This window comes from Antechinus flavipes, chromosome 4, assembly GCF_016432865.1.
Source record: "Antechinus flavipes isolate AdamAnt ecotype Samford, QLD, Australia chromosome 4, AdamAnt_v2, whole genome shotgun sequence".
NCBI classification, from domain to species: Eukaryota; Metazoa; Chordata; class Mammalia; order Dasyuromorphia; family Dasyuridae; genus Antechinus; species Antechinus flavipes.
In genome coordinates, this window is record NC_067401.1 from 31362413 (window position 1) to 31384391 (window position 21979).

At 40.4% G+C, this 21979-nt stretch overlaps 1 long non-coding RNA gene across 1 annotated transcript in view; it reads left to right on the top strand.

The window, feature by feature from the left end:
• Positions 1–21979, top strand: part of LOC127558949 (uncharacterized) — a 136041-nt gene that overhangs the window by 110513 nt on the left and 3549 nt on the right. The gene's annotated exons all lie outside the window — the stretch shown is intronic.

The following is a 21979-nucleotide window of genomic DNA, read 5'->3' on the forward strand; positions in this document are numbered from 1 at the left end:
GGAATCTTTGGGGAATAGAAACTGATAGAAAACTAACTTGGCAGCTGTTCAAGTGGAGGGCTTTGTTGAGAAGAAAGAAATAATCAGGGAAAGCTGGGTGAGATAGATGTCTGTTGAAGGGCATTATGCTTTCCATTCTACTCCCAAGAGAAGACCTACCTATAATATCCAATATTTCCTATACTTAGGTTCATAGATGCAAGGTCATTTCCAGAGACACTAGCCTCCCTGAACGATGGCTTCAACTAAGAGAGGTCATATGAGCTGTACTTGAAGGAAACTAGTCACAAAGGGAGAGGTGGAAGGAATCTGCTTCTAGGTTTTCTAGATAGACTCTATCATTTGCCAGCAGAGAAAGGAAGGTCCAGGGAGAATCAGCTGTGGAGCTTGGATTCACTTCCAAACCCCTTTACTCCAAATCTAGCAATCCTTCCCAATGGGCAGAGCTCCTATTACTCTCCTGGACACTTAGTCAGATGAAACTAGAAGAAATCAGCCAGTTTGTAAGTTCTTTGAGGGCAGGAGCTTCATGTTATAGGATTCTAGAAGGAACTTCAGAGAGTACCCAGTCTAACCCCTTTATTTTACAGATGAGGAAACTGAGGCCCAAGGAAACTAAACTACTTTCCCAATAACACACCAATAAAAATTATCATACTGTCTTATGTCCTCTTGTTTCATCTCCAAAAGCTAGTATTATAAGTGCAGAGCCATAACTAGCAGCTTGGGGGACAAGTAGCACCCAAACAGGATAAAGCCATTTTTTAGAACAGATTCAGTTATGGACATGGGTAGTAAAAGAAAGGCTTTGGGACAAGAGGTTGTGAGCAGAAGGCAGCATTAGGTGACTGTCCTATGGTGGGGAGATAGAAACCTTAGGATGCCAGTCTTCAAGGGCAAAGACCCCAGAACTTATTGAGACTGCTAACAGGGAATCTGATATCTGGTTGAGGTGGGGATAAGTATGGTGCCAGATTGCCTTCTGACATCTTTCCCCTCTAACTGAACAAGAGGGTAGCCAGGTGCCGAGTTCCATTGCTTCTGTGCTACAGAGATTATATAAAAAGGATTAGACCCCTCTAAAAGTGCATCCCTACTTTGGAGGGGGAGAATGGGGGAGAAATGAAAAACCCTGTGAGACTTGTACCTGGCAGAGCTGTAGACAGGAAGCAGTAACAGAGAAGCCAGTGTGGACAGAGAGAAGGGACTGGCATTTGTATAGACTTTGCTGATTTCACTGCTCACTCACCTGACAGGTTTCTATTACTGAGCACCTGCTATGGGTCCAGCCCTGTTCTAAATGGAGATGCAGAAGAAATATAAATTATGTTCATTGTACTTAAGGAATGTGCAGTTTGATGGAGAGAGGAAGCTAATGCATGCATACATAAAAACAATTTGGTGATGAGGAAGTGGAGGGTTTGGAGAAACTGGAATTACCCAAGAGAGTTCATTAAGGGAGAGAGGAGTTGGAAAAAAACATACATTTAGACTTGGAAAGGCTCCACAGACCATCAAGTCTGACCCTCTTGTTGGCTCAAAAAGTCATCCAGGCAATGAGTGGAAGGCAGGATCCTCTGATTAACTCCAGAACCTACACTCTCCCCTATGCCTGCAAGGAACTCCTGGAAGGCTTCATGGAAGAGATGGTACTTGATATATTAAAATGTCAGTCCCTGGGAAGTCATACAAGCATTCTGGAAAGCAGAAAACCCCACCTGGAATTGTTGAGGTTGGGAAGGGACCCCAAAAGGTTTAGGGGTTGCAGAGGTGTCTCAAAAGAATTGGCAGGCTTTAACCCATATCCAAGACAAGGGGCAAAGTTTATTGTAATTGCAACACCAATTGAAGCAGGCCTAAAGTCTAAAGATTTTAACAAGGAATCTGGAAAAAGGAGACGTGTTCATCCAGTTCTTCATAGCACTGATATGCTCATTTTATGGCCTAGAGGTAGAACTGAGGAGTGGTCTCAGGAATTTCCTTATCATTGACCTAGCACTATCCTAAAGCCAGAAGACTTTAGAATCACTGACAGACAAGATTGTCAGAACAATAATTAGGGAGTCTCAGGATCACTAATATATCTTCTCTTAAAGCTTAAGGGAAGAAATATTATTATATTTCTAGACTAGAAGACTTAAAATCATTGACAGAACAATAGCATTCTTAGATCAGAGGGCCTCAGGATCACAGATTCCAAAGCCAGAAGATTTAGAATCACTGACAGATTGTTAAAACTGAAGCACCCTCAGGTCAGAGGACCTTAAAATTATTTCTGTCTCCCCTAGAAGCTGTATTCCATCCAAATGACTGAACGTGATATGACCAAGCAACAACCTAAGCTGCTGAGAAGCTGGAGGTTTCAGACAAAAGCGGGAATCTGAGATGCCTCAAAGGAAATTGGGGAAACTAAGGAGCAGGATAGAGAGGGAGAATATTTCAGGCATAAAATTTAGATATCATACGTGTGAAATAGGAAGGGGGAAGAGAGTCATAGGAAGGTTAAGGTAATATTCTATAAATGATCAAACAAAGCCACTGTTATGCCACAGTTCTCTTTAATTGTCCTGACTCAGTTTCTCTGTACTAATTTCTTGACTCCGAAAGAGGGCTTCTGGCTCTCGACCTCCCAGAGTGCTCCTCTTTGACCCCAGTCAATGTTCTGAAGTAAAACTCCTCACTCAGAGAGGGCTTCTGGCTGAACTCACTTGATGCTCCACTCAATCTAAAATCAGCTGAACTCTCGATTCATAGCTTCTTCACTCTGAAAAACTTTCTTGACTGGCCCATTGAAGCTCCATTTTTGCTTGTTCAATAGAGGGATTGTGGGTTTCTCCCTACTGCTCTCTGGCCCTAAGAGCTTCAAGGGAGGTATGAATTCGGATATCTCATACTAAATCCTGAAATCTCCCAAACATATGAACTCCAATGAGTAAAGGTGTGAACACAAGCATTATTGTCTATCAATTCTACTTAGTACCTTGTTTCTTCTGGCCCGTAATGTCTCCTTATAGGATTAGATCAATCATACTGAAGCATGCTAAATTAGATAGTTATTGTCTCTATCAACTCTAATGACTTAACAATTTGTAAAGATTCCAACATTTTGCAGCTGTTGTTATCTTTACTTCAGAGAGAGAGAGTAAGGAGAGGGGAGTTAACTTGGTATTTACAGTTTTGGGGATTGTGGTTCAGGCCCTGTCAGACAAAGGAGGGGACCATTCTTGGATAGGGGGACTATAATGAGGGCATAACTTAAGGCTTTGGAGGTGATATAGCATAATTCTATTCCCAGGGTAGTTTTGGACAAGGAAGGAGTCAGAGTACCTGACAGGTACCTGGATGTTGTTTGTCTTTTCTATTCTTTATTGTGTCCCAATAGCATATAAAATTCAATTTCCAGTCCTAATGGCAAGGAAGGGGGGAGTGGCTATGACCCCTAACATATCCAGCGCCCAACACAACAAGCAAATAACCCTATGATCATAGAACAGTTTGTCAACCCCCAGATATTCTCTAGGATAAAGATTCTCCCAAACATTTCTCCAGTGGCACAGCATTCAGACTTCTCACCTGGTCCTGGCTGCCTTCTGCTATACCCCAATGCCATTTCTACTATTTATCCAATTCAAAAAGTGCCTCTACTTTTATCCCATTCAACAACATACTCATAGTATATTTATAGAAAGAGCACAAAAATACCTTGGGACCTGGATTTAAAGCTTATCTATGAGGATTCACCAAGACACTTAAGATCAGTTCCTCAGTTGCCTCCTCTGTAAAATGAGGTAGCTGGACTAAGTGGCTTCTGAAAGTCAGCTAGGGTCCTAAGACCTCTCATCCTCCCACAATGCTTTGAGCACAGTTGTTGTTCATTTTTCATCCAGAGAGGACCAGTGACATTTATTTGGGGGGAATGTCTTGATCCACTCATGAACTGGATTTAAATGAGATAGTTGCACAAAATTGTCAGCCTTGCTATTCCAGTCATCAAAGTTTAGTGGCAGGATAAAAGTTAGTGTGACTAGCAATGGTTTGGGATTCAGGGTCTAACAAAACTCTAAATGCTCCAGAGCACTGACCACTGATGTCCATGGTCATTGGAATAAACTTCCTATTCTACCAGACAAAGTCTTCATGTGCTTCGGGTCGACAGCCCTAACTCTCTGAGGGTTTGAGACCCATTGATTACCTTCCACCTGGTTTGGCTTGTTGTCCAGACTGTTTTATGGGGATGTGGCCAGTGAGCATATTCCAGTTTCTTAGAGCTAGGTGAGAATTCAGTGAAGGTGGACCGCAAAGGTGGATGAGCAGTCCTGAAAAAAGGGCTTGGTAGCCCTCCCACCAGAGATGCTAGTCCTCCCTGAATACTCCACACATCTCTGTAAGTATAGTAAAGATGTGCTCAGTGTTTACTGAATGAGGGTTAAGATTCTCAGGCCCACTTGTAGGAAGGTGGGAAGGCAGTAGAGACATCTTCAGGTATCACTGCCCAGAGAAGCTGCCTTCACAAGGCCTCCAGCCAGTTTTGCTACTCCCAGAGTAAATGTTCAACATGGATGCCCAAGGTATCAAGAGTATTTGTTTCTGATCTCTTGCCCTCCTCCCTCCTAAATCATTTCTATTTTTAACCTCAAATAATGGAATATGGGTCAAACTGCAAAAGTTCAATATCTCCTAGGGCCTCCTAAGGAGCTGCTTCAAGACAAATCACAAGTAGCCAGTCCTAGCCAAATGCAAATTCAGCTCTTGCTGTAACTTGGGGTCTCACTTCCCCATTCAGGTCTGAGTTCCTTTTCATTTAGAAAGTAAAATCCCATTGGCTTGGTGCCCAGTGACCCATCTCAACACTGAGGGGAAAAGATTTTCTCAGAGTCACCCAAAGCCAGACTCAGCAGTTTCCTCTTAACATGAGCTTCATCTTTTTGGTCCTGATAAAGTCCTGAATGGAGGGTGTAGTTGGCTAAGAGAAACTGAAGAATTGATAAAAAATTATTCTCTGGCTCAGGCAGAAGAAGCCTCTGATAATTGAGCTCTGTTTAGTTCTATGGTCCCACCCTCTGGAGGGAATCCAGAGAGAAATCCAAGTCATGTCAAGTCCCTCACACTAAATTTTCCCTATAAAACAACTTATGGCCCATGGTTTCATTACTGCCCTCCTTTGGGTCAGTCAGCCAAGGCACTCTGTGGCTCTCTTCTTAACCCTCCCCCGGACCACATGGTATGTCTCATAACTCCACTATATTCCTGATCCCACTTCTCCTTCTTATAGCTACCTCTTTTAGGGTGCCAAGTCCTTTTCAGGATTTAGTTAGCTTTGCTAGCTAAGGGCGTTCCCCAGCCTCATGGGATTCTCTCTTTCTACTTGTAATTGTGAGTTCCACTGCTCTTTCATATGCTCTTCCACTCTATTTCAAATTTACCATTCCTGGTGCACATTGTATCACAGAATGATTTACCATTTCTTTTTCCAATTCATTTTACAGAAAAGAGAATTGTAAGCATCTCAGGTTGGATTTGCACTCAAGAAAATAAGTTTTCCCAGACTTAGTTCTCTAGTCAATGCACTGTCCAATTGTCCTTTTGCTTAATCACCTGTACAATGTGAAAAAGAATACTACCTACCTTTTGTTTACTTGAGGATTGTTGTGAGGATAAAATGAAGTAATATTTACGAGTCTCTATATAAACCTTAAAAGACCTGAAAAAATGTTCATTACTTCTAATAGTATGAGCACTAGTATTACTAATTATTATTATAGTGATAATAATAATGACAATTAGTGTCTCGCCATTTGAATATAAACTTTTTGAATACATGGACTATCTCACTTTTGTATTTCATAGTGCCTAAAAGCATTTTGATTCATCAATTTATTCATTAATTCACATATACCAACATATAGCAGCACTTTCAATAGTAGTAGCAAAGAATTATAATCAAAGTAAATGTCCATTGATTGGGGAATGGTTAAACAACTTATGGCATATGAAAGAGATGGAATATGTATTATAAGAAACAATAAAACAAAGACTTAGAAATGCAAAGGAAAACTTACATGACCTGAAATAAGCGTAAGCAAGTGTAAGAGGAGTCTGATTCATATGGAAACTCCATCAGCTAATGTGGAGGACACCAGGAAGATGTTTCTAGGGGAATCGTGGTGATATGTGAGGGAAATACACATATGGACATCCTGTAACTGTTTCCAGTTTACCTATTGTGGCTGGGGGAGTTTTTTCTCATTGGCTACATAGCCAGAACTGCAGACATCTTCCAAGGGACCTGTCCAAGTTCAGCTCTGGCCATTTCTTTCTTTTTTTATAGCTTTTTTCTTGACAGATGCTCAATAATTTTAATAGTATTAAGATATTGAGAAAAAAAGTCTGAGAAGCCATACTTCCTTCTTGAAACATAATTAAAAATTCACGATATAATGCCACTGAACATAAAGGGCTTGAATTCACCCATGTAATTCTCTCATGAAAACTAACTGCTATTGTCAGAGACCCTAAATACTGAAGAACTACTCTTTCCAAATAGAAGTTAGGAGGGAAAATATTCATTACCTGGTAGGTGTCCCCAGAGTTCATTCTCTAGAATAAGGAACAGTGGTCATGGCTTCAAATATTTTGGAAGTTGTCCTTTTTTTTTAAATTGTAACTTTGTATTGTCAGAACATATGCCTGGGTAATTTTTTTTACAACATTATCCCTTGCACTCACTTCTAGTCCAACTTTTCCCTTCCCTCCCTCCACCCCCTCCTCTAGATGACAGTCAGTCTTATACATGTTAAATACTCATTTCCAAGTGTTCTTTCTTTAGGTATAGCTGCTTCTGTCGATCATTGATCAACTGGAACTAAATTAGATTTTCTCTTTGTTAAAGAAATCCACTTCCATCAGAATACATCCTCATACATTATTGTTGTTGAAGTGTATAATGATTTCCTGGTTCTGCTCAATTCACTCAGCATCAGTTCATGTAAATCTCTCCAAGCCTTTTTGTATTCATCCTGTTGGTCATTTCTTAGAACAATAATATTCCATAACATTCATATACCACAGTTTACCCAACTATTCTCCAATTGATAGGCATCCATTCATTTTCCAGTTTCTAGCCACTACAAACAGGACTGCCACAAACATTTTAGCACATACAGGTCCCCTTCTCTTCTTTAGTATCTCTTTGAGATATAAGCCCAGTAGCACTGCTGGATCAAAGGGTATGCACAGTTTGATAACTTTTGGGGCATAATTCCAGATTGCTCTCCAGAATGGTTGGATTCCTTCACAACTCCACCAACAATGCCTCAAATGCCAGTTTTCTCACATTTCCTCCAAGATTCATCATTATTTTTTCCTGTTGTCTTAGCCAATCTGACAGGTGTGTAGTGGTATCTCAGAGTTGTCTTCATCTGCATTTCTCTGATCAATAGTGATGTGGAACACTCTTTCATATGAGTGGTAATAGTTTCAATTTCATCATCTGAAAATTGTCTGTTCATATCCTTTGACGATTTATCAATTAAAGAATGGCTTGATGTCTTGTAAGTTAGAGTCAATTCTCTATATATTTTGGAAATGAGGACTTTATCAGAACCTTTAACTGTAAAAATGTTTTTCCAGTTTGTTGCTTGCCTTCTATTTTTGTTGGCATTTGTTTTGTTTGTGCAAAGGCTTTTTAATTTGATGTAATCAAAATTTTCTATTTTGTGATCAAAGATGATCTCTAGTTCTTTTTTGGTCACAAATTTCTTCCTCCTCCACAAGTCTGAGAGGTAAACTTTCATGTGTTCCTCTAATTTATTTATGATCTCGTTCTTTATGCTTAAATCATGGACCCATTTTGATCTTATCTTGGTATATGCTGTTAGGTGTGGGTCCATGCCTAATTTCTGCCTTATTAATTTCCAGTTTTCCCAACTGGAAATAATGAATTTTTACTCCAAAAGTTGGGAGTCTTTGGGTTTGTCAAACACTAGATTGCTATAGCTATTGGTCATTTTGTCTTGTGAACCTAATCTATTCCACTGATCAACTCATCTATTTCTTAGCCAGTACCAAATGGTTTTGGACACTGCTGCTTTATAATATAGTATTAGATCAGGTACAGCTAGACTACCTTCATTTGATTTTTTTTTTCATTAATTCCCATGAAATTCTCAACCTTTTGTTCTTCCATATGAATTTTGTTGTTATTTTTTCTAGGTCATTACAATAGTTTCTTGGGAGTCTGACTGGTATACCACTAAGTAAATAGATTAGTTTAGGGAGTATTGTCATCGTTATTCTATTTGCTTGGCCTATCCAAGAGCACTTAATATTTTTCCAATTATTTAAATCTGGCTTTATTTGTTTGGAAAGTGCTTTGTAATATTGCTCATATAATTCCTGACTTTCCTTTGGTAGCTAGATTCCCAAATATTTTGTGCTATCAACAGTTACTTTGAATGGAATTTCTCTTTGTATCTCTTGCTGTTGGATATTGTTGGTGATGTATAAAAATCCTGAGGATTTATGTGGATTTATTTTGTATCCTGCTAAAGTTATGTATTATTTCTAATAGCTTTTTAGTAGAAACTCTGGGGTTCTCTAAGTATACCTTCATATCATCTTCAAAGAGTGATAGTTTGGTTTCTTCATTACCTACTCTAATTTCTTTAATCTCTTTCTCAACTCTTATTGCCAAGGCTACCATTTCTATTACAATATTGAATAATAATGGTGATAGTGGGCAACCTTGTTTCACTCCTGATCTTACTGGGAAAGGTTTAAGTTTTTCCCCATTGCATATGATGCTTACTGATGATTTTAAATATATGTTCCTGGACTTCCGGCCAAGATGGTGGAGAGGAGGCACACAGCTGTGTAAGCTTCGCATTTTCTTTCAGAATTCATTTCATGACAAGCCTCTGAATTAATGCTTAACTGAAAAAAAAAACCCACAAATAGCTACCAAGAGAAGATATCCTTGAAATTAGCTAGAAAAGGTTGGTTTTTGCTCTAGGGTGGGGACAGTTTTAGATTGGGTGCAGGCTGAGGGCAGGCAGCAGCAGTGAGAGCCTGGTAGGCAGCTCACAGCTGAGCAGACTGGAGAGGGGTGGAGTGTGATCTCAGCCATCTCTACAGGGAGAGCTTTGCTACAGGATTGTATACTTTGCCCTGGCAGCAAGTCAGTAGCCCAGCACAGAAGCTAAAAACACCAGGGGTGAAGAATACAACCCCAAACAGCTGGAGTCTCTTGGGACCTGGCCATCCCTCCCCCAGTGTCTCAGCATGCTCTGAGAGTCTCAGAGCGCAGATGCAGCACAGTCCTGCTAGTGCATACCTGCTGTCCCTTCCCCCCCCCCCCCCCCGCAGTCTGTACAGGAAGCTCGGTAACACCACCCAGCCCCTCCTCCCAAAAAAGCAGATTCCATTTTGGGGCTTTTTCTTTTTTTCTTTGCTAGTTTGTCTTTGCTTCTTCTCTGACAAAATGAGCAAAGAATTGAAAAGGACTTTAACCATTGACAGTTTCTATATGGACAGAGAGCAGACTCTAAACCCTGAGGAGACTAAAAACAGACTGTCTCCAGGTGAATCCCCAAAGGAGGAGATCATCTGTTCCTCAGCACAGATGAATCTCATAGAAGAAATTTAAAAGGCTCTCACAAAAGAGCTAGAAGAAAAATAGGAAAAGGAAAGGGAGGTTGGGCAAGAAAGTCTGGAGAACTCATCCCACTCATTTAAAGACAGAGTGGATAAAGAAATCAAATCCCTTGCGGGAAAACTGGGACACTGATGCATTGTTTGTGGAGTTGTGAACAAATCCAACCATTCTGGAGAGCAATCTGGAATCATGCCCAAAAAGTTATCAAACTGTGCATACCCTTTGATCCAGCAATGCTACTACTGGGCTTATACCCCAAAGAGATACTAAAGAAAGGAAAGGGACCTGTATGTGCCAAAATGTTTGTGGCAGCCCTGTTCGTAGTGGCTAGAAACTGGAAAATGAATGGATGCCCATCAATTGGAGAATGGCTGGGTAAATTGTGGTATATGAATGTTATGGAATATTATTGTTCTGAAAGAAATGACTAGCAGGATGAATACAGAGAGGCTTGGAGAGACTTACATGAACTGATGCTAAGTGAAATGAGCAGAACCAGGAGATCATTATACACTTCGACAATGATATTGTATGAGGATGTATTCTGATGGAAGTGGATTTCTTTGACAAAGAGACATGAGTTTCAATTGATAAATGATGGGACAGAAGCAGCTACACCCAAAGAAAGAATACTGGGAAACAAATGTGAACTATTTGCATTTTTGTTTTTCTTCCTGGGTTATTTTTACCTTCTGAATCCAATTCTCTCTGTGCAACAAGAGAACTGTTCGGTTCTGCAAACATATATTGTATCTAGGATATACTGCAACATATCTAACATATATAGGACTGCTTGCCATCTATGGAAGGGGGTGGAGGGAGGGAGGGGAAAAATCGGAACAGAAGCGAGTGCAAGGGATAATGTTGTAAAAAAAAAAATTACCCTGGCATGGATTCTATCAATATAAAGTTATTATAAAATAAAATAAAATATCAAAAAAAAAAAAAGAAAAAGAAAAGGAACAAATTAAAAATCCCCAGTCAAACACTGAACTTGAAATTCTAAAAATATAAGGAGAGATCAATAAAATTGAAAGTAAAAAAAAAACTGTTGAATTAATTAATAAAACTATGAGTTGGTTCTATGAAAAAACCAACAGAATAGACAAACTCTTAGTAAATATGATTTAAAAAAGGAAAGAGGAAAATCAAATTGTTAGTCCTAAAAATAAAAAGGGAGAACTTGCCACTATTGAAAACAAAATTAGAGCAATAATTAGGAGGTACTTTGCCCAACTTTATGCCAATAAATTCAATAACTTAAATGAAATGGAAAAATATCTTCAAAAATGTAAATTGCCCAGATTAACAGAGGAAGAAGTAAATAGACTAAATTGTCATCTTTTAGAAAAATAAATAAAACAAGCTATTAGCCAACTCCCTAAGAAAAAATCCCCAGGACCCAGATGGTTTTACATGTGAATTCTACCAAACATTTAAAGAACAATTAACTCCAATACTATATAAACTATTTGAAAAAATAGGGATTGAAGGAATCTTACCAAATTCCTTTCATAGCACAGACTTGGAACTGATACCAAAACCAGGTAGGTTGAAAACAGAGAAAGAAAATTATAGACCAATCTCCCTAATGAATATGATGCTAAAATCTTAAATAAAATATTACCAAAAAGAATACAGAAAAGCATTCCCAGGATAATATACTATGACCAAGTAGGATTTATACCAGGAATGCAGGGCTGATTCAATATTAGGAAAACTATTAGCATAGTTGACTATATCAATAACCAAACAAACAAAAACCATATGATCATTTCAATAGATGCAGAAAAGGCATTTGATAAAATCCAACATCCATTCCTAATAAAAACACTTGAGAGCATAGGAATAAACGGACTTTTCCTTAAAATAGTCAGGCGCATATATTTAAAATCGTCAGTAAGCATCATATGCAATGGGGAAAAACTGGAATCTTTCCCAGGAATATCAGGAGTGAAACAAGTTTGCCCACTATCACCATTATTATTCATTATTGTAGTATAAATGCTAGCCTTGGCAATAAGAGTTGAAAAAGAGATTAAAGGAATTAGAGTAGATAATGAGGAAACCAAACTATCACTCTTTGTAGATGATATGAAGGTATACTCAGAGAACCCCAGAGATTCTACTAAAAACCCATGAATCACATAAATCCTCAGCATTTTTATACATTACCAATAAAACCCAACAGCAAGAGATACAAAGAGAAATTCCATTCAAAGTAACTGTTAATAGCATAAAATATTTGGGAATCTATCTACCAAAGGAAAGTCAGGAATTATATGAGCAAAATTACAAAACACTTTCCACACAAATAAAGTCAGCTTTAAATAATTGGAAAAATATTAAGTGCTGTAGGATAGGCTAAGCAAATATAATAAAGATGACAGACTCCCTAAACGAATCTATTTATTTAGTCCTATACCAATCGGACTCCCAAGAAACTATTTTAATGACCTACAAAAAATAACAATAAAATTCATATGGAAGAAAAAAAGGTCAAGAATATCAAGGGAATTAATGAAAAAAAATCAATGACTTAGCTGTACCTGATCTAAAGCTATATTATAAAGGAGGGGTCACCAAAACCATTTGGTCCTGGCTAAGAAATAGATTAGTTGATCAGTGGAATAGGTTCGGTTCACAAGACATAATAGTCAATAACTATAGCAATCTAGTGTTTGACAAATCCAAAGATCCCAACTTTTGGGATAAGAATTCATTATTTGACAAAAATTGCTGGGAAAACTGGAAACAAGTTGGGCAGAAATTAGGCATGGACCCACACTTAACACCATACACCAAGATAAGATCAAAATGGGTCCATGATTTAGGCATAAAGAATGAGATTATAAATAAATTAGAGGAACATAGGATAGTTTACCTCTCAAATTTGTGGAGGAGGAAGGAATTTGTGACCAAAGAAAAACTAGACATCATTATTGATCACAAAATAGAAAATTTTGATTATATCAAATTAAAAAGCCTTTGTACCAAAAAAAAAAAAAACAAAAACAAACAAAAAAAAAACTAATGCAAAAAAGATTAGAAGGGAAGCAATAAACTGGGAAAACATTTTTACAATCAAATGTTCTGATAAAGTCCTCATTTGCAAAATATATAGAGAACTGACTTTAATTTATAAGAAATCAAGCCATTCTCCAACTGATAAATGATCAAAGGATATGAACAGACAATTTTCAGAGGATGAAATTGAAACTATTTCCACTCATATGAAAGATTGTTCAAAAACATTATTGATCAGAGAAATGCAAATTAAGACAACTACCACTACACACCTGTCAGATTAGCTAACATAACAGGAAAAAGTAATGATGAATGTTGGAGGGGATGCGGGAAAACTGGGACATCGATGCATTGTTGGTGGAGTTGTGAACAAATCCAACCATTTTGGAGAGCAATCTGGAATTATGCCCAAAAAGTTATCAAACTGTGCATATCCTTTGATCCAGCAGTGCTACCACTGGGCTTATATCCCAAAGAAATACTAAAGAAGGGAAAGGGACCTATAAGTACCAAAATGTTTGTGGCAGCCCCATTTGCAGTGGCTAGAAACTGGAAAATGAATGGATGCCCATCAATTGGAGAATGGTTGGGTAAGTTGTGATATATGAATGTTATGGAATATCATTGTTCCGTAAGAAATGACCAGCAGGATGAATACAGAGAGGCTTGGAGAGACTTATATGAACTGATGTTAAGTGAAATGAGCAGAAACCAGGAGATCATTACATACTTCAACAACGATACTGTATCAAGATGTATTCTGATGGAAGTGGATTTCTTCGACAGAGAGAAGATCTAACTCAGTTTCAATTGATCAATGATGGACAGAAGCAGCTACACCCAAAGAAAAAACACTGGGAAATGTGTAAACTGTTTGCATTTTTATTTTTCTTCCCAGGCTGTTTTTTCATTCTGAATCCAATTCTCCCTGTGCAACAAGAGAACTGTTCGGTTCTGCACACATATATTGTATCTAGGATATACTATGACATATTTAACATGTGTAAGATTGCTTGTCATCTAGTGGAGGGGGTGGAGGGAGGGAAGGGAAAAGTCAGAACACAAGTGAGTGCAAGGGATAATGTAAAAAAAATTATCTAAGCATATATTCTGTCAATAAAATGTTATAATTATAAAAAATAAAATAAATTAAGCTAAAATTTTTAAAAAAAACTATTATTTTGAGGGGCAGCTAGATGGCATAGACCCTAATTTAGGAGGACTTGAGTTTCCTTTAACACATCTGGCTGTGTGATCCTGGGCAAGTCACTTAACCCTCAATTGCCTCAAAATAAAAAAAAAAAAATTAAAAACTATTATTTTGAGAAGGGATCCAGAGGTTTCACCATACTGCTAAAAAGGTCCAGAACACATGGAAAAAGATTGAGTCCCTGCTCTAGGAAGGGCTACAACATCTCCTTTCTGCTTGCCCAAATCCACCACCCCCAGAATCCCAGAAGTAGATTCCTCCACTTCTCCCCTGCCTCCTTATCCAGCATTTGGAGACGTTTCTTCTCCCAGGGGAGAAGCTCATATGATTCTCTAAACAGTAAGAAATCGAAGTTGTGATTTCTGGTGCAGGTGTCCCTTCACTCTCCCACCTAGGGGGATAGCAGTGAGAAGGAAGGGACTAAAGAAGCTCATTCTCAAACTGCTCTTTCATTCAAGACAATCTCTGGTTGTTTTCCAGTGGTTCTCAAACTTTTATTCTCAGAATCTCTTTATACTATTAAAAATAGAGAATTTTTTCAGAGTTTTTTAGTATGGGTTATATGTATAGATATTTACCACATTAGAATTAAAAACTTATTTTGAATTTGTAAATTCTCTGAAAGAATTTCAGACATCTCCAGGAGGTTCAGAAATCTCTACACTTTGAGAACCTAAAATTTAGGCTTTTCCCTAATGAAACTTTAAAGGAGGTAATGTGTCTGACTTTACCTGTTGAGGTAGGGTGGCCCTGGGAATCTAAGTTTCCCTTCTTTTGGCAACTGAGCCCTTGTCCTTCCAGAGTCTCAGGTGGAAGCAGTCTTTTGCCTGTGCTTGTGTGTGGCTTGCTAGTGTTGCTAACTAAAACAGTTGCTGAGTAAATATTCATTCACCCATTATTCTAACAGTCATGAGAGACACTGACCAATTCCCTATTCTAAATGACCTGACTTATTTAACTGATGAAATAACCCTGTTTAACTGTCCTGATGGTTGTTCTCAATCCTCAAACTGCCCTGATTGACTGTACTGTCTGAATTCTTTTTTTTAAGTGATCTGACAGTCTCCTAGATAGGAATTACCTGAATAACTCCCTCTTCTTGATGAGCAATTGTCTAATCATTTGAGCTATCCTGAGAATTGGGCTCCCAATTTTAACTGTGTGGGCTGTCTTTGCCATTGTTCTTATTGTTCCCATCAATTCGCTCCCTATTCTAATTGACCTGACCTCCTGTGCTCTGATGGGCTCTATGAGTTAGACTTGACAAAGTGACTGACCCATCATTTTAACTGAAGGGGCAGTCTGACTTCCCTGCTCTAACTTATCTCAGTCCTGCCTATGTAAGTCAGCTGCTAGACTTCAGAACTAAGCAGTGGTTCCGACTGGTTGACAGTCACCTGGTCCAGATTGGACAGAGTGAAGGGTTAGTCTGTTCATTTGAAATGGAAAAGCAGCCCAAATGGGACACTGAGAAACATAATGTTGAACCTTTGTAGTTAGAAATTTATTAGTAGTTCTTCACTCTCTAATGCAGATGGTATTTTTAACAACCCAGATGTGCTGTCCTGACAAACCCAAGACCCCGACAACCTGATAAGCTTAAAGAAATACTGCTTATTGCCATCTGGGAATGACCCTCTTAAAGTGATACATTTTTGCCTCCTGTTTAGAATAGAAATTCCTTTATTATGACAAATGTATCAAGAAACATTTTCATGTCTCTCTCTCTCTCTTTTCTCTATAAAAAATGGCCCTGAGGCCACTCATTACTGACCCCTCCAGTCTTGGTGTTGTGTCCTGGTCAGTAATAAACGCTCTTAAAACTTCATTATTTTGCACCTGGGCACTTCATTTGGTGACTTCCCAGCAAAATAGCGTTTGGCTCTGTTTGACAGCCAGTCCCTTTCCCTGGAGAGCAAAGAGGGTTACCGTCCCTAGGAGCTGACCAAGGAGAGACGTTCCTCAGCCTTGGACCTCGATAATCCACTTTTTTGGACCAGGAGAGGAGACATAAATTTGACTCAATTGACTCTGAGCATTCTGGGAACCAGTTTAATTCTGAGTGAGTACTCAAGGATAGTAGGTGGTTATGCTGGACACAGCAATAGTAACGCCTACTGGCCTCCACAGGACACTGTTGGAGTGCCCAGGGTGGTTGGTTGTTTGTTGTGTTCCAGAATTGTAGAGTACTGTGTCTTTATGTTTAAGTGTATTTGTGTCTATCTGGTTCTGTGTGCCAGTGGCACAACTCTGGTTCTGAGTGCCTTTTGGCACTACCTGGTTCTCTGGGCATTCTCTGTGAAGGCAGAGAAATGCACCAAATTGAGGCTTGGAAGCCTGAAATTCTGGGAAGGAGGTATTCAAGCTGCAATAACTCCCCTCAAGGTTGTTCTAAGGTTTCTGAATAGCCCCTAGTCTGTATATGTTAAATATTTTATTTAATGTTGTAATTGTGCCCTTATGTTTGTGTGATTTGTGTTCTGTGTTTGTGACTTGTCTGTCTGTTGTGTTGCTTTAAAGAGTTCTCTTAAGTTTTAAGAACAATGGTTAAGAAATTTGGCAATTGGTTATTTCCATGTGGCAACTATGCTTGGTATAAAAACTTTTTTTGTGATTTTAAACTTTTTACCTGTTGTACTAATTTGTAAGTAAACGAACAAAAAAAAAAAAACTTGACTATTTTAAACTGGTGGGGAAGTTTTCCCTGAAAAGCAAGTTTTCGAAATGTGAGGAATGTAAAAGACCCTTACCCAAAATGATTACTCAGAGATCATTCAGTAGAAGGCAGAAAAGTTGTTTATTGAAAACCTCCGGAGCATGAACCTTCCTATCACAAGATAAGAAAGAGAAAGCTCATGGTAGGAGGGCTAAAGAAGTAGTAAAGATACATAGCTTTTATACAAGAAATTACATCACAAGTAAGAGAGCATTGAGAAGGGGAGGGGAAGGCATCTAATTGGTTGTTACTATTTGGGGAGATTGGAATGGAAGGTTTCTGTTTCCCTGAAATCTCCTGATTTCTAGGAAACAGAAAGTCAGGCCTTCAGGCTTAATCAAGCAGATAGTGGCCCAGCTAATAGACTAAATGTCGATAAATGTCAAATACCAATAAATGTCATCAGCTCAGGTTAAGTAAATATGTTTCTATCTGGCCAAGGCTCAAGTAACTATGAGTCTGCACATATTATACAGGTCATAGGGGAAACTCAGAAATAATAAAATACAGAAAAAGAATTCATACATTCCTGTAAGTTCTTCACTTTATTTCTATCCCCCACAAAAGCCTGCTAGAGAAGAGCAATGCCATAAAACCTTACCTGCTTAGTGCCACCTGGGAAAAAGAAGTTTCTGCTAGTGGTCTTGAAACACTGAGGCAGAAGGAAGAAAAAAAACTTAAAAAAAAAAAACAACACTATTTGGTTTGCTTCTGAAACATTGGGTAATTTAACATTATGGGTAATGTTTGCTTGACATGTAGGTTTTATAGCTATTAGCTATTTGTTGTATTGTGAATCTTAAAACTTCGGAAGGAAAAAGGAAAGAAGAATGATGGTGATTTATGAAAGATTGATTTGTAGGAGCAGTTGTAGGTTTGAAGGGTTTTAGGAGTGAGGAACTAGAAGAGGTGGGGGTAAAAGAAATGGGAGAGGATTTTTTGTCTTTAAAGGTAAAGATTCAACTCACACCCTGCCCCCCCACTGCTTCTGCTATTTTAGCAATTGAGCATCTAGTATAAAGGTAGTTAAAATGTGTTTATAGTATGTAGCTGAGGGAAAGAGAAGAATTAAGTAGGAAGAGAAAAAGGAAGGGTTTTAATGGAAGGATTTCTGTGTGAGGAAACTTGAGTGGGAACAGAAGGGAATCTTTTGCGCAGATTTAGCTCACCTTCTTCCCTCCCTCCCCCCCACTCTCCCATCTCCCCCATGCCCCCTACTAAATGTGGTCCAGCCTTTTTTGTCAAGTCAAAGCTGGCTGACAGGAGCAACAGTGATTTTAAAGAGACAGCCTACATTTGTGTTTGCTTTTTTGTTTTTTGGGGTTTTTTGGATACATAATGATTTCCTTGGTTAAGGAATATATGTGATCTCTGTGGTCTATAAATGTGGTCTATAATGTGGTAAAGTTATTTTTAAAAGTTTAATTGATGTTTTAAAGAATCTTTCAGATTCTTTTATGTGGTATTAAGATATTCTCTATAGGATGTTCTATATAAGGTTTAATTGATTGTATTGATTGCATGCCCATCATTTAAAGGACTTTTAAACATAATAGTTTTTTCTTTGTCCTTTTGAAAATGCTTCTGTTATGGGCAATGTGTAATTTGGAGTTTTTTCACTGTATTAGGTATTTTAAAGCAAAATGATTTGTATAATGTTCGACTTATGACACTGCCTACTTAGATTTGAAAGATGAGTTGCGAACTTGCGGGGACAAATTTCTTTCTGTTATCAATATAAGATCATGGTAAATACCTATTTGGGATCTATCTGAAACTTCGTTCAATGGAATTTGTTATTGGAAGTAAAATTTCTTGGGCTTGTAATTTATATTTGTAGGGAGTTTTTAAGCTCCACCCTCTGATGGTTAGTGGGACAATTACCGGAAGTATAACTGAGTTAAGGCTACTTTATCCTGTGTCCTGTATGTGCTGAAGGATCAGTTTTTAATATTATGTTATACTCACATTTCTGCATTTTTTTCTCCTCCTGTGCCTAATAGGAGCCAGTGGTCAGTAGAATTTGTTAATGCAATTCAATTGTGTCATACCTTGTTGTTTCCAGTCTGGTTATATATAATGACTGTATCCTAAATACTTAGGCAAATGAGTGTTTAGCCTGACCATCTATCTGTTACTAGACATTCGTGTTCAAAGATATTCAGGCTTTTAAAGGTTTCTAAATGATGAGAGGACAATTAACAGTGGTCTGTGAAACCTAACTGCTGTTTTTATTGGGACTACAGCTGACAGGGTTTGGCTGTCCTGTGAGACAAGCATGTCTCTTTCCATGGGCAGCTGCTGGCCGGTCTCTTCTGGCCTCCCCACCTCTTGCAGCAGTCCTTGTGGACCAGTCTTTCTATCTCAGACGGTCTTTGCCCCTGATCAGCATGAAGCAGTTTTTGGATGAGATGCTTTGCCCCCTGCCCCTTAAAGACTGATATTGGGAATTGGACAATGGTTGATGAATGGCTGTTAAACCCTGAATGGGTCATTTATTACTGTGTGCTGAGATTGGGATGGAAATTGTTAAATTTGTGTAACTCCTGCTGTTATATTTGAATGATTTTGGGGAAACCCTACTGTGATATAGGAATTCACTCTTGGGATTTATATGTGGGACGGTTATTTGACAATTTATTTGCCTTTTTTTTTTTTTTGGATGATTCCATTTGCCTAAGAGAAAGGGAGGGAAGAAGAGATAGGAAATTGGGGAAAGAGGAAGAATGGGAACCCCTAGTTTCCTGTTCACTTTGCCCTAGGTACTTCTGCCCACCCCCTGTCTCACTGGTTCAGATTGAATTGGAAGTCCTTTAAGCAGTCCTTTTTTGTTTTTACTCCTTGCTTAAACCTACTGGGATGTGCCTGCTGGTTATGTTTTAACTTTGGAACCCCTTATTCTGCTGGAGTTGCTCTGGCAGACTCAGTGTGTGGATTTTTTTTTTCTGAAATAACCAGAAATCAGGCACCTGATTGGCCTTGGCAGCTTCCAGTCCTGTAACCCCAGGTTCTGAACTGGTCTCTCATCCTTCTCAAAGAATGTTTCAGGTCTCTAAAGTCCGGAGTTTGCCTGCCTTGATGGTCTAACTGTGCATGCTCTGATAGCTCTGCTCAGAGATCTGTATCCTGGGCTGGGACAGGTGGAGCTCCTCCAGGCCTCACCCTTCTCCCTGGGGCAGGGTACCCTCTGAATGGGCAGCACGACTGTCTCCAGCCCTGCTGCTCCCTATACAAGCAGAGGCGAGTCATGCACAAATGACTGCAGACCACCTAACTCACAGTGACCTGTCCATCTCAAACTGGATTCTCTGGCTGGGATGGTGCTCCATCTGTCATGCGGCACCAGGGAGCCTTTGGGGTTGTCAGGGAGAGACTTGCCCTTGTCACGTAAATCCTTGTGTTTTTCTACTTCTCTTTTGGTTTATTGCCTCAAATAGGAAGGGTCAGCATTATGGTTCTGGGACCTTCCAGGTATCTAGGGGAAGGTTATTCAATGATTTGAACTCTTGTGCCACAGTTCCCTTAATGGCCCTCCCTCAGTTTCCCTGAATTGTTCTGCCTCAGTTTCCCTGAGATGTTCCGCCTCAGTTTCCCTGTTTGTAAACACCCCTGCTGTTCATGAGGACTGATATACCTTAGGGCTAGTTACCTGTACATGTGACAACTCCAGATAAGGGAGAGTTCACTGAAATCTATGGGCAACCGACCCTCCTACAAGCCTCAAGATCCTGCTGGCCCAGCTGATGGCCAGGGCTGGGGGCGCCCTGCAGAAGGACGTGTGATTCTTCCAAAAGCCTTGAGCTATCCTTTGTTTCACAGCTGCTCTCTCTAACTCACTTGGGGGGACTCCCTTGTATGATCGGCTTTGTGTTGCTTTTTCTCACCCAGAATGGAATCCCTCACTGAGACTGGTGCCAGCGATGCCTGACTGTGCCAAGGTGACCCCTGCCCACCCCCCACTGTGCCTGCCCTGTGTCCCCCAGGACTCACACTCGGGGACAGGGGAAGTCGATTTCATGGACATGGAAACCCGGGCTCAAGGACATGGTTTTCTTTTGTTTTTTGTTGGCACTTTCTCAGGTTGGCCCGAAGCCTTTCCGGTAAAATCCTAACGTACTTTGGTCATAGCCAAGAAACTTGTGACAGAAATTTTCCCCCGGTTCAGACTCCCCTTCCCCCTTGCGTCTGACAATGGCCCGGCCTTTGTTTCTGATGTTGTTCAGTCCCTGGCACAGGCCTCCGGTTAAAGGGCGCCTGCACTGTGCCTACGGACCGCAGGGTTGGGGTCAGGCAGAAGCATGAGCAGGACACTTGAGGGGCACATTTCTGAGCCCTGGTTGGGAGCTGGCGAGACCTGGGTAGGAGCCTATTTGGTGCTGTACCCCAATCCTTCCCGGCACGGGGCAGGACGGCTCTTAGGTGTTACTAATGATCCCTTTTCACGTCCCTACAGGCTCTGCAGGACACCCGGGCAGCGGGCAGGGCTCTCTATGGCGCCTCTGCCCGGCCTCCCCCGTCCCCGCCTGCTTGACCAGACCTCCAACCTGGGGATGGGATCCTGACCAGGAAACTTTCTCATGGCTCTGCATTGGAACCCCGCTTGACCGGCCCCCACCAGGCCATCCCCTCCCATCCCTCAGCAGTGAAGGTGGCCCACAGTAGGGCTTGGATCCATCGTTCCCATGTGAGACCTTGCCCCGCTCCCGACACAGGACCTGACTCAGGAAGGGGGTGTTTTCATTCTCATCCCCTTTCATGGCCTGATCCTCCCTCTTGCTTCCCCCGCCCCATTGGGGAAGCCCGGCCACCATTCTTCCATAGATATGGAACCTAGTGAGAACTACTGGGGGGAGGTGGAGGCAGCCTTGATTCTATCTGGACCTACGCCAGCTCTTGGGAAGGACCCAGGGTGTCAGCTTTTATGCGGCAGGAAGAGATTTGGGAGCCCTGCTCACCACCCAAAGTAGGATCCTCCCCAGAGAAAACATCCCCAGAGGCCCTAATGCAGTTATTAGCCCCCCTCATTTTCCCCAGGGACCAGCCACGACCACTTCTGGTCTAGAGGGGGAAACCACAACAACACCCCCTCAGCCTCCACTCCCCCAGGACCGCTGCCTCCCTATGGGACCTTTATGTCAGCCTTTGATGGGATACACCTGCTGATAAACCAGACCCCCCCTCACCACAAGCTGGACCCGCCCCCCCTGCTTTGTGGGCATAGGCGCCCCCTGGGGGACAGAGGCCCCCTCCATCCTGAATCTTTCACTCTCACCGAGAGCCCACCCCAGGAGTGTGCTGCCCACGTCCCCATGGTAACTGTGGGAGGGATGCAGGGTGGGGCATGGTGCATCAAGTCAGAGGGCTGCGAGCTGGA